Source organism: Adiantum capillus-veneris, chromosome 3, assembly GCF_014529385.1.
Source record: "Adiantum capillus-veneris isolate H3 chromosome 3, ASM1452938v2, whole genome shotgun sequence".
NCBI lineage: Eukaryota > Viridiplantae > Streptophyta > Polypodiopsida > Polypodiales > Pteridaceae > Adiantum > Adiantum capillus-veneris.
The window spans coordinates 39,952,704-39,966,714 of NC_140933.1; the positions used below are offsets into that span (position 1 = coordinate 39,952,704).

Consider the following 14,011-nt stretch of genomic DNA (forward strand, 5'->3'; position numbering starts at 1 on the left):
AAATCTATTACCTGTTGTTCATGTTCATGCTGAATTTTGACCGCCTCTGCTTTCCAGTCTATCTGGACATTGTATGCTTTTTGCCAAGGTTGCCCTAGCATCATTGGTTGTTGTGTGCTTTCATCTGTCACCACATAGAATTTGTGTGGGTAAATATATTGATGTAGATGTACATGCAATATAGTCCATCCTAATGTTTTCAATGCGTGTGATGTGCTACTTTCCAACACTTGTTGAGTAGGATGAAGTTGATCTGTGACTTGGAGCTGTTGGTATAATCCGTAAGAGATCAAATTTGCTTGCGCACCCGAATCGAGCAAGGCTGTTGATTCAACTTGATTGTTGCCCACCTTGACTGTAATTATTGGCTCTATTGTTTCCTCCTCCAAGTTCATCAGTCGAATGGCATTGATTCTCAATGGTGGTTTACTCTGTTGTTGTTGTCGCAGAAGCCGTCTTTTTGCAATGCGTTCTTGTGCTTCGGCTTGAGCTTCCTCTCGTACTCTCTGTTTTTCCTTCATTCTTTGCTTCCCTTGGTGAATTTGTTGGAGCATCTCCTGTGTGAGTGGTAGATGATATCTCCTCAGTCGACACCCACTAATCCAGTTTGGCATTTCTTCACCTCCTAATGTAGCAACCTTGACAGCTCCACTTTGTGATAGATCATGAATCACAAATGGTCCCATCCCTCGCTTTTTTAGTTTCTTGGCATGTTGCTTCAAGGTATAAACAAGTACGTAATCACCTGTTTTGAACTCTTTGGTATGCACATGTTTGTCAAAAAATTCCTTTTATCTTCTCTTTTTAGCATAGATCGAAGCGACAGCTTGTAAGCGGAGTTCATCTAGCCTTTCAAGATCATTAATTCTTGAAGAGAGTTCATGCCCTGTCCATTCCAAGCTTGTTGCTACTCGTAGAGTTGGGATTAAAAACTCTAGGGGTAGTATAGCATTTAGCCCAAACACAATGTTATATGGTGTTGTTCCTATTGAGGTTTTGTAAGCTACCATGTATGCCCATAGTGTTGAGTGTAGCTGCTGATCCCAATCGGTTCTTGATTCTGACACTATTTTAGTGAGAATCGTGCATAGTGTTTTATTTGTGGCCTCCGCTTGCCCATTGGCCTGTGGATGGTATGCTGCTGATTTCCTATGTATGACCATGAATTCCTCTAGTAGATATTCAATGACTTCATTGAGGAAGTGTGTTCCACGGTCACTGACAATTTCTATTGGTAACCCGTAACGTACAAAAACATTCTCATACAAAAATTGAGTTGTGGTGCGTGCATCAGCTTTTTGTGTTGCTTTGGCCTTGACCCATTTTGTGAGATAGTCCGTAGCCACAATGATATATTGGGTATGGGTGCGATATGCAGGGGGTGATATAGGTCCCACAAAATCAATGCCCCATTTTGCAAATGCCCTTGCCCCCATCATTGGCCTTAATGGCATCTCATCTCTTTTGATTGGTATCCTTGTGTGTTGACATGCATCACAACGCTTTACAAACTCATCGGCATCCATGTGCAATGTAGGCCACCAAATTCCTGCGGTCAAGACAATTTTTACCGTCTTATCGCTCGAAAAGTGGCCTCCACTTACTCCGTTATGTGCATGTTCGAGAATCAGTAGGTATTCGCTTTCACTTGCACAGATTCTAAGTTGATTGTCTTTTCCCCGCTTATAGAGTTGATTTCCAATTAACTGAAAGTCACGAGCTTCCAGCTCTATAGCTTTCTCCCGTGCTCTTGTAATGTTCTTAGGGAACGTTCTAGTGGTTAGGAAGTCAATGATATATTGACTCCATGCAGGTGCTATGTTCGCCCGAAACAAAGTTGCGTGATCCACTGGTCGTTTGGCACTACATATTGTACAATTGGTAACATAAGAATGTGTATCCGCATACATAGTTGGCCAATAAACCCCTAACTGTTTCAGTCTCTGGTGTGTTTTCACTGTTGAACAATGAAATGCACATCCCTGGACGTGTGCCTCTTCAAGGTAGCACTCGAATTCTTCCGGAGTTATACATAATCGTAGGATTGAGTCAGATTCAAGATGATACAGCGGTCCTGCTATCAACTGAAAGTTTTTTGTTTGTCGAATTGTTTGCTATTTGGATTTACATCCTGTATTATCAAACTCACTTCCAAAGGAGAGAATGCTAACTTTTTCCTGAGACCATTTGGGTACCATTTCAATGTTGAAAAGATAAGCATCTGGTATGTCATCATCTACCCCTTGAGGAGCTTCCCCGCTGTGTATTCTTGAAAGATGATCAGCTCGCAGATGGGTTTTACCCTTTTTGACCACCACTGTGAAGTCAAATTCTAGCAATATAATAAACCAGCGTACGATTCTCCTTGTATTGCAAGGTTTATTTACTAGGTATAAAAGAGCTTGATGATCCGTGAAGAACACAAATTTGTTTGCAAGCAGATAATGCCGAAATTTCTTTACAGCATAAATCATTCCTAACCCTTCCCTCTCGGTGGTTATGTAGTTCTTTTCTGCACTGTTTAGCTGTCGGCTTGCATAGCAGACCGGAAAATCCATTGTTCCGTCTCCAGGTTGAGCTAGAATACTTCCAATGGCATATGCTGAAGCATCTATGTGCACATGGAATATCTTTTCCCAATCTGGTGCCTTTAATACAGGTGCGGATATAAGGTTTTCTTTCAGCCTTTGGAATGAAGTTTCACACTCATTGGTCCATTCGAAATTGAATAGCAAACGATACAGAGGTTGTGCGATAACCGCATACATGTATATGAATCTTCGATAATATCCGCAGTGCCCCATGAAGGATTGCACTTGTTTCGCATTAGTAGGCCTGGGCAGGTCTACTATGACTTTGACTTTGTCTAGGTCTGTGGTTATGCCGTTTCTTGAGACAATGTGTCCTAAGATTCGTCCTTGCTTAACCATAAATACACACTTCTCCGGGTTTAGACAAATTCGATATGTTCTGCACTTTTCAAAGACCTTTTGCAGATGGTCAATATGTTCCTCTCGTAGAAGAGAGTGTACACACAGGTCATCCATGTAAATTTCTAAGAATATCCTTAGTATTCCTTGAAAGCGTGAGTCATTAACCTCTGGAAAGTGGCTGGTGCATTTGTTAAGCCAAATGGCATAACTCGATATGCATAAATCCCCCATTCTGTTGCAAACGTTGTTTTGTGTTCATTCTCCCTTGCTATTGCCAGTTGGTTGTATCCTGAAAATCCATCCAGAAAGGAATAAGCCCGTTTCCCGGCCACTCGCTCAAGGACATGTTCTGTAATTGGCAAGGGATAACTATCTCTTATGGTTGCTGCATTCACCTTTTTGAGGTTTACACACACCCGCAGTTTTTCGTTCTTCTTGGGAACTACCACAATGGGTGAAACCCAATCTGTATGTTCTATTTCATAGATAAACTCTTCTTCCATCAGTTTATCAATCTCTTCCTTGATTCGTTTGGAAAATGTATCATTATATGTATAAGGACGTTGTTTGCTAGGTTTTGCATCCGATTTTAAAGGAATTGTATGTTGGCATATCAATGGATCAACTCCTTTGAGGTCTTTATAGGACCAGGCGAACACATCCTTATACTTCGTGAGAAGTTGTGTTAGCTGCACTTCCTCCTCAGGCTGTAAATCGTTAGCTATATAGACCGGCTGAGGCTTTTCACCTGGTTCTGCGAGGTCTATTCTTTTTGCATTTTCAAGCCCATCGTAAGATTCTTGGTTGGTTCTCTCCCTGATTGGTGGTGTCATGATGATTTTTCTATCTTGGATAGTAAATTTCCTATAGTGTGGTGGTACATTCATGTTGCCCTGCTCTGACTCCGCTTTACCATCACTATCTTCTTCAGTAGTCCATATCTCTCTCAAAGACCTTTTCAGTTCTTGGTATTTCTGTTTACGCTCCAGTTTGGTCCACTCGTGGTCTTTTGTTGGTTCTTTTTCTGATTTTTCAGATTTTTGTGATTTTGTTTCGGTTCTAGCTTTTCTTTCTTGTTTTATTTTTTCTCGTGTTCGTTCTTTTCGATTTTCTGAAAATTTCCCTGATATTTGATCTTTCACACAATCCTCTGCTTTTACAAGCATCAAATAGTGAGTTTTACCTTTTATCCTGGGCATCAGGTTCTCTCTCGCTTGCCTTCCGGCTCTTTTCCTCCTATAACGTTCTTGGCGTCTAGGGTGTTGATTAGCAAAATCATAAAACTTGATATTCTCGGCTTCATTCCCACGCTCACTTGAGGTGTCCGAACACTCATTATCTGCCTCATCATTTACTTCCAATTGTTCAGAGGAGTTGTAAAACTCTTCTTGTTCTGGAGGTTCTACCGTCTCTTTCTCTGGCACAACGCTTACCATGTAATAGGGTAGCACATCGTAGCCATCCTTATCGCAAAATTTTTTTGTTGGACTGTCGGTAATGGTACAGACATCTAATGTTGCCAGTATGTGTTCCCATTCTAGAGGCTCCAAGGCATCTTCAGGGAAAGGTTCCGGAATATACTCTTTGTCCTCAATTGCTCTTTCTAAGACGCATTCCTCTTTTCTTAAGCTTACACAATGTGAAGCTCCGCACATCCATAGCTCTTTTGGTTGCCCTAACCATGTTGGTAGTTTTGATCCTGCTACTGTAGCCGAATCAAATTCTTCCACAGGTGTTTGGTTTACATCTTTGTAACTATGATCTTTTAGGTGTATTTTAGTTGTCGTCTCACCATGTCTGAGGTATATGTGGTCATAGCCCCAATCTTGGACCATCTTCAGTTGTCTCATGAATGGTCATCCCAAGATTATCTCATAATTGTTCTTTTTGTCGAAATCGACTATTGCAAATGTATGCTCATACTCGATCCTGCACGAAGTGACAATTACTTTTTCCAAGAGTCCGAGAGGCTTCTCCATGAACCCATCTTCCAACTGCAGCTTCATCCTGGTAGCCCTCAGAGCTGGTTTTCCCCATTTTTTCCAGATTTCCTTGGTGGCGATAGAAACTCCCGCTCCACTGTCAAGAATAGCTTTGGAAACTACTCCTTGGAATTCTACCGGTAGCGTCGTATTTCCGTCTTCTCCCTCACAATATTCTCCAACCTTATTCAATGGTACCGGCCTAGTGTTTAGGTTAGGCCTGTCCAACTCCCTGATTCCTTCTTGTAGTTTCAAGGTGGGGTCTTTCACTCCAAATTTTTCTAGGCATTTTCCTACTGTGGTCCACATGTTTGGCCTTAACCTTAGGAGTTCTGCTAATGTGATTGTGCATGCCACCGGGGTGGATAACAGCTCAATCAATCCTTGTGAATCCATCACCTTGTTAGAAGAAAGTCTTTGAGATGGGAGTGCTCTCACTTCCGACTTAGCTTCATATTCTCCTAGGTAAGAGGGTAAAGTTCTCAAAGAGTCTGGTTGGCTGTGCCTCGAACTAATAGATCCTTGGTCTCCCCCTTGTGAATGTATCTCAAAGTTCATTTGTGATCTTGTCTCAAATTCTTCAATAGGAGGTAAGATCACGTTCTTTACTTTTCTCGTGCTATTCATGTGGTCATTCATCCTATTAGCCTCGTTGGCCTCTCGGATTTGCTTCCACAGATCATCTAGACCGTTATCGTCCTTTCCCATTTCTGCCAATATTTTAGGATGGACCCTGTCACTTGCCTCATCGGTGGTATTTGGCACTATGATAGGCTCTCCTCTGGACTCATAATCATTAGTGAGTCTTTCCTTTGTTTTTTTATGTTTCTCTAATTTTGGTTGAATAGGGGTTGGAGCTGGTGCGTCATGGCAATTTGCCGGTTTACCCAACGCGTCTTCCATCAATGATTGAGCCGACTCAATCATCTTTTTACACATATCCACCCTTTGTTTTTCTATTTCCGCATATGGATAAGTCATCCACCTTTGCTCCTGGGTTTAGTTTTTTTTAAGTTGAGCTTCATAAGCTTTTAGAAGCTCATCCAGCTGCTCGTTTACCTTGTCTACCAGTACAAATCCTCCTGATCCTGCACTTTTGGGCTCTGCTATTTCCTTAGGTGCTATGGTTGCTGTGGTGTGTGAGCTTAAGCTAGCTAGATCTTCTAACCGCTCCAATCTATTCTTTGTATGTTTCAACTCATCAGATAGGGCTGTTTGCTCTCATTCTTTCCTTGCTTTCCTACGCGCCTTTCTCGCTTTCCAAGTGCTTCTATGATTTTTCGTTTTTGAACTTTGGGCATCTGTTTTTTGTTCTTCTATTATGGGTTCTTTCGTCCTTCTTTGGGCTTGGGCCTGTGTTACCGCTTGAACAGGTATGATTGTTTCATTTTCCGATACTCCACTGGAAGGTACTGTTTCCAACAGGTTCAAGGTGGTTTTTGCTCCTTTGCTCGGGTTTTTAGGGCAGTCGGGAATCAAATGAGTAATTCCACATTCTGGGCAATACGCATTGACTCTAATGATTTCATCATGAGGACAGTCTCTCAGCCAATGGTCTCCGCCACACTTGTAACAGGGGCCCTTGGGTTGTTGAGGTGCTCCTTGAGCCCCTCGTTGCTGGTAAGCCTGTCTCTGTCCGCCCATGCCTCCATTGGCTATGAACAACAATGTTCGTTCATCTAAGCTATATCTTCCTTCTCCTGATGCCTATGCAGCAGTTGGAGGTCCTTGATTCCCTATTATGCTCCATGGTTCTGGTGTCATGGGTTCTTCCGGTGGATAATAGACAGGGTTTTCCGCACATCCATTGAGATCTTCATAATATGCATGCATAGGCACCAAAGCCTTTTCTTCTGATTCAGTTACCGTTGGTGTGTATCTTATACAAACTGGTCGTAAACCTGGTAGGGGTGGTTGTTGCCCCAACACCGGTTGTGGTATTTCTACACCTACAGGTCCTGGTAAGTTTCCTGCTTGATATCTAGGCATCGGTGGAACTTGAGGGGAAGCAACAGGAGCTTGGGGAGCGTAAGGTCTCTCCCTCACATATCCCTTGTTATAGTAACATTCCTCGGTCCCATGGTTTGTCCATTTTTGTTCATTAGCACACCACTTAGGCTGTTTATCCTGGGGTTTGGCGTACAAGTTGATCTTTTTTAATACTTCATCTACGAGCTGCTCCTGGTTTACCGCTATTTCTCCTTTCAGTGTTGTCTTGGAAGACTTGCTCCCACTTTGCTGTGAAGATGAATCGTCATCAAGGTCCTTGAACTCCCCTTCTTTGTAGACCGCACAATTTTCCACAAGGTACAAAGCCTCCTTGGTCAACTCATTCAACGTCGTGCTCCTCTTCATATGTAAGTCTTTCTGGAGATCTGCATTCCTTAGTCCTTGGATGAATATCAGCATAAGTCTGGACTGAGTTGGTAGTTCTTCGACAAGACAGAACTTAACATATCTTTTTAATCTTAAGGCTGCCTTTCGTACAGATTCTCCATCTTTTTGTTTGAATTTATGGATTTGTGAGACAGTATTATGAGCTATTCCCCTTTGAGAGAATTCCTCAATAAACTCGTCAAACACTTCCTCCATTGACTCGAAGTCTCTACGCTCCACAGAGTCAAACCAAGTTGCAGCATCATCCTCTAGGGTTAGTCCAAACCCTGCAAATTGGGTAGGAAAGTCTAACACCTCTTCGGCTCTTATTACACGCACAAAGGCTGCTACATGATCTCTTGGGTCTCTGTTTTCTGTGTATTTCTTGTTTACCCATTTTTGCACTTGAGAAGGTCTAATTCTGCGATGGTCTACAAACCTCATCATTGGATCACCCCGTCCAAGTCTATACACCTCCTCAGGCCTTCTGTAATAGGCTGGTTCCTCGCCCAACGGTGCTCCTAAGCCATAATTCCTAACGGTTCTCGCTGGAGGTGGTTCTTCTCTTCGAACTCGTTCCATGGGTGGTCCTCCAAGCTCGGTCGACCCTTGTGTCTTTGGCTTACTCTCTGCTTGATACCTTGAATAGTGTGGTGGTTCTTGCAAATCCCTGAGCCCTCGTGTGGCTTGATAACCATCTCTGTTTCGGTCTGGTTCCATTGTTGCACTCTGTCGAAGCCATGCCTGCAATGATGGCTGGTTTGCCGGTTGGTCTTGGTTGTTGAATACTTGCTATCTGGTGGAATGTGATGTAGTGTCATACTCATCTGAAAATGGATTCGTTGACTTGCTTGGGGTGTGGACGTCTCTCGGCATTTCCTCAGGGGCATATGTTGATGCTCCTGAACCTGTTGCTCTTTCTACTTCCTCTGGTATTCTCTCCCGTATCTATCAACAAAAACTATGCCCTTCCTCGTAGCAGTTTCATAAGAGAATAAGTAAAGAACCTTGTCTTTGCTTAGTTCGTTTACGTATGGTTCTTTGCTGCGAAAGTAAGAGACAATACCCTCGCTCTCGTGTTTGTAGATTCCCACATTCTCGTTATAAGTTGGAATCCTGATTGTTCTCTTATCGTACATAAAAATAGCTCCGTGTCGATCAATGTTTGGTGGAGGCTCTTGAGTTTCTGAAACCATTTTCCCTTTAGCCATGTTATCTCCATATCTGTTGTAATCTTCAGGGTTGCTAACTATTAAATAGTGGTTCCCCTTTTCGTCTTGGAATCTATCTCCATCATCATACACGCTGATTATCTCCAATCTTTGTGCTGGCCTCTCTTCGATACAAATGCACTTGCGGCCTCGATAGTCAGAATAGACTAGGGATCCTCTTGAGTTTGTTCCCTCTAAGAAGATCACCGTAAGCCTGGAATCATTCAAAGGATTTTGGGAGGTGCTTCCTCCTCGCATAGGTCCATCATAGGTGAAACCTCCTGGCTGTTGACTATCCATCATGAAGAAAGATTTGTCTGACGAAGTGTCAGTATCACTACCTTCCTCAATAATCGGTGCTAGCGGATCTAACCTTGCCTAAGTTACACTCTCTTCGGTGGACACTAAGCTACCCTGGTCACCTGCCACCTTCTGGTCTCTAACAATGTATCTTCCTGATCTTAAATTCATTAAACTTATCAATGAAATTTAGCACAATTCCAACCACTCACCTGGCAATGGGTCAGTTCGTACACAACTTCTTGCTTTGTTGCTGAATATACCTGTACACAAGAGTTTTAATTTCGGCAATTGAATCAAAGCATTTATCTGCTAGAGGTTATCTTAGTAATGATTGGTATAATTGGAGAGTTAATCTCAACCACGACTGTATTTTATACACTGCTGATATTCCTGATTAGGTTGCTAATCTGAAACAGTACTTTTCTCTGATGTTGGCCAATTTACGCGAAAAAGTCTGAATTCAGTCTTTGCTATGTCAAATGGGCAACCAAGGTCCAAATTCACTTCTGGAAGAAGTTCTGGAACCCTTAAGCCAAATGGAACCTCACTGTCTAGGCCAGGTCAAATTTTCTCTGCAGTATGGGCCAATAGACATCCTACGCGTAGGATGTCTCCTGTTGTATTTTGCGTGGATTTTTTGCACTGTTGTTTCCCCTTGTTGTGCTGAGCTTACAACTGCTTTTACTTTTTGATTTGGACTTCTATAAACTGGTCAATGAGTCAGAAATCTATTCCGACTGCCTGTTGATGGTATTGATCAGTCTAATCAACTCCAAAGTGGACCAAAATTGTCTAGCAGGCTTGCCTTAGGCTATATAACACCTTACACTGCTCAAAGTCAAATTCTGGCTTTATTTGCTTGCATTAGACATCCTACGCGTAGGATGTGTTTTTCATCAGAATGGATTTAAACTCAAGACTTAAGCTCTCCTTGAGCTGCTGATCACCTTGGTATACTCAGATTTCAGTTTGGAGTCCCATATCACTCAGAAGACATCCTACGCGTAGGATGTGTTTTTGGCTTGTTTGACCCCAGATTGGTTCCACAGCTTCCCTTTGATGTCAGTATCCCAGTGGTATGCTTAGATTTTGATTTGGATGTCAAAGGTCCCAAACTTCAGCTGTTAAAGTGCTAAAGTCCACTTTGAACCCAATTTTCTTACCTGAATGAGGTGAAACCCCTTTCAGTCACTCAATATATCATGCAAGACACACTCATGCAGCCCTCTTATGGTTTTGGTTTCAAGTTAATGTTTTGGCACTAATTGGGTAGGATGTCTAGCAATTTCAGTCTTTCTGGTCTTATCTTGTCAAGAGATGGCCAAATTTCCACTTTCCATTTGAAATTAGGGTAAACCCTACCTTCAGAACACACTGGTCAACTCAAAATCCCAAAATTCCTCCTAGATTGGTCTATAGACATCCTACGTGTAGGATGTCTCCTGGCTTAAAATTAAATTTTTTTCTGACAGGAATGCTCCTGATGCTCTGTAGACCTATCAGAAACACTCACAGTAACTTTTGGACTTCAATTAGGCTTTCAACCACACTTTTGCGTCTTTTACAAACTTGTAATGATTCTACCAAGCAAGTGTACATGCATGAAATGCTCTAGATCTGAATCATGATGTTCTACTTACTCTACTCCTACCTATCATGAAGAAATGGTGATAATGGTGTTTTTGGTTGCTTTTTGGCCTCTCCGGACTCTCAAGCTCTCCTCTCACCGCTTCTACCACTCCCACTCCTACTCTAGAACTCGACTACTACCTAAAACTACCTAAGTCTACCTCCTCTACCTAAGTCGAAGGATCCAGGCCAAACACATGCTTCCTAGACTCCCTCTAAGACCTAGAGAGTCCTCCACCCTCTGATCCTATCTAAATGTAAAGCGAGACTCTTGGCAAGCCAAAAATACCAATCCTCAAGGATTAGTCTCGGTCACCTACCTAAGGTTTTCGTCCCCGGCAGCGGTGCCAATGTTGGACGGGTACGCCGCGACGGACGTCAGCACAGCGAGAACTCACCTAACAAGTAATGTCAGCTAAGGACGAAGCTCGACCCGCAGGCGCGTGGAAGCAAGCATAAGGTGTCAACCTACACTTAACTAATTCCTACAGAGGTCCCTACCACTTGTCTAAGTCACAGTCTTCAAAAGTGCAAAAGAGGATTCTTCCTACAACGCTTGCTAGAGCCGAACACCCATCAAACACTTTCGAAACGCCATAGAACTTGAAGGAGACCCTACTAATACCTATAGGCCACTCTCCCTAAGGTCTATGAACCAAAATCACGACCCAAAACACCCGGTGCAGAAACACATAGGATGTCTGGCCGAAATCTGCAGGTCTTCATTTTCAAAATCTGAAGTGCCTAATGTGTAGCTCTACTCAATGTGAACGCGTGGATATGCTGCAATGCGAAATCAGATAACATATGCTCACCCAAACAACCGATGAAGCTCATAGAAGGAGCTCCCAAAGCCGGACCGTACGCGCGCAATGTTGGTATCGGCTTGTAGCTCTAGTCGGGGGCAACACGCTGCACTTCTCCGCACTCGATTCCGACCACCGTAGCACACGTAGCGTCAAGACGAAGCTCACACTCTCTCTCACGTACACAGCACGCTCACTCACAGACTTAAAACTTGTTTAAAATGACAAGAGGTTTTCATTAAGGTCAAAAAGTGGTATATATACCTTACAACTTCTCAAATCCTAAAGTGTCACAATCAACCATCTACTCCATCTAACTATCAAAACTGGGATACAAGCTGGAAACTTCTGTAAGTTCTAATATTTACAAGGTGAAAAATCGGGTTTTCTTTAACGAATGACTAATTACAGAAAATAATAGTCCGCCGAGTAGTTAGATGCTGTGGGGTGTGTCCAGCGTCTAACATTTGCTATTCCATAATTTTTGAAATCCAAAAGATCTTTTATATCTTCTGGGAATCTATCTATGTAGTATTCAATGTTGAAATGTTGCTTGTATTCACTTTCAGCTTCTTCTGACACGTTGTCTTTGTTGCTGTTTTCTGCTTGGGTTTTTTGCTTGCATATCTCTGTCTTTGCTTTTACTATTTTGACGATATTCTCTGAAGAGTCTTCTTTCATGTTGTTGTTTGTCTTGTTCTTGGCCATTCTTAATTTTTTGTTTAAAATCTCTCTCTCTCTCTCTCTCTCTCTCTCTCTCTCTCTCTCTCTCTCTCTCTCTCTCTCTCTCTCTCTCTCTCTCTCTCTCTCTCTCAAAGTTAGAAAAAACCGCGGAAATAACATTCAAAATAAATGGTGAACTCAATAATAATGGTCATGTATATTGTCTTTTTTTGCTTGTATTGTCTTGATGACAAGAATTTTCTTTCATGTTGTTGTTTGTCTTGTTTTTGTTTTCTCTCTCTCTCTCTCTCTCTCTCTCTCTCTCTCTCTCTCTCTCTCTCTCTCTCTCTCTCTCTCTCTCTCTCTCTCTCTCTCTCTCTCGCAATTAGAACATGCTAAAGAAATAGCAATTGAAAATATATGGTAAACTCAATAATATTGGCCACACTTTTCTACGAAACAACAAAGTGATCAGAGAAAAGTAGTAACATCACAGCATGTAGTTGCTCTCAGCATTCTATGTACACACGTAGTTGTTATGAGTGTTCTATGTACATTCTTTTATTCTAGAAGACAGTCTTTGTCAGCTTTATTTATTTACAATGTATATCTTTTTCTTGTCATAAACATTCTGTCGGATTTTGTCTTTGTGTAAAGTGAAGGCACTCTGTCTTTCTCTCCCTTCTTCTAGTTCTTCAACTCTTCAGTGAAAGCCACTATCACGCCTGCAAGGTTGACCTTAAATTTTCCAGTTCAAGAGGTTTAAGCAAGTATCTCTCTCGTAGTGATGACACTTTTAGAGTAGACACTACAAAAGGAGTTTCCTAAATGCAATACATCATCAACTAAACTAACGGTAAGCTGCACATGCACAGCTTTCATTTTTGACATTCTGATCTTCACTTGGAGCTTTGGAATTTGAACTATTTTTGTAAAGCTTTCACATGTGATGTAGTACAAACTTTCACAGTCTTTCGTATTTTATTGGACTATCAATTTTTACAAGAAGGCTCAACGAGAGCACTGTTTATGTTCGTAAATTGCAAGACGCCAAAAATCTGCAAGTAGTGCGTCATGTCAAAGCAATCGTAATATTTCTCTTATACATTATTGTAAGCTTGCATTCACCTCTTGACCGTATCCAATGTCTTCTGTTTGCTTATTGTAAGCCTGAAGTAATTCACGATGAAGCCGATTGCTCTGAAACTGTAGTAAGATAGTTAGATCTAGAATAGATAGAGAATCTCCTTTTCCATAGAAAAATTCAATATTTCTTCGGCACGCATAACTGTTGTTCGATTCTCAATCTCTCTCACAATGTTTATGCAATCTTCTTTTTGTTCATTCACAAAAGACAACTACAAAAATTAGAGTGTGTGAGTTACAATATAGAAGATTGATTTCAATTTAACATTTTAATGAGGCTTACATTTGCACGATCACTGTCATCGGGTCCATTGGCAACTAAAAGCTCTCCACGGATGGAGGAAGTTCCAACTTCAATATTGTCACAGTTGATGACGACAAATGCGATAGTTCCCGGATAGTTCTTCAGGCTAGAACTTGTTGCTTCATTCAAAAAAGCTCTGATTTTAATCTCGGGGTAGAAGCTAAAGTTGACAGAAAAAGGCGTACCAGTAGTAATAACTTATGAGCCATCTAAATACAAAGAAAGGGATGAGCTACCTCCATCCTTTCTATTCTTTTGTCTTACAGAAGCACCCTCTATGCGTACAAATTTACCAACTTTCAGCTTGTTGAGGAAAAGATTCATGAGCAAAGCTCATATAACAACTATGATTTTGTTTGAGTTGTGTGAATCTACAATGTCCACTTTGAAATATGTATTGTTAAATGCTTCATTGATCTTGTGTGTACCGTAGTTATTTAACACATATCCTTCTATAGAAAATCAAGATGTCACGTCACAAAGATCGACAATGTGAAGCAACAGAAGTGAGGTGCCTGCTTGCGGGCCTGCTTGATACGCGATCACTTCATCATCAGGTTGTCATTGTCTTCGAGGTTGATCACATCAATTTTTTGAGGCATGGAGATCAAATTTTTAGGTAGATATTGTGCGTTGTGTACATGCTTGACATCTTGAT

The 14,011-nt window shown here is 41.7% G+C and overlaps 1 pseudogene; it reads right to left on the reverse strand.

Annotated features, from left to right (window-relative positions):
* Positions 1 to 12,590: 12,590 nt before the first annotated feature.
* On the reverse strand, positions 12,591 to 13,677 carry LOC147460787 (uncharacterized; annotated as a pseudogene).
* Positions 13,678 to 14,011: the final 334 nt, after the last annotated feature.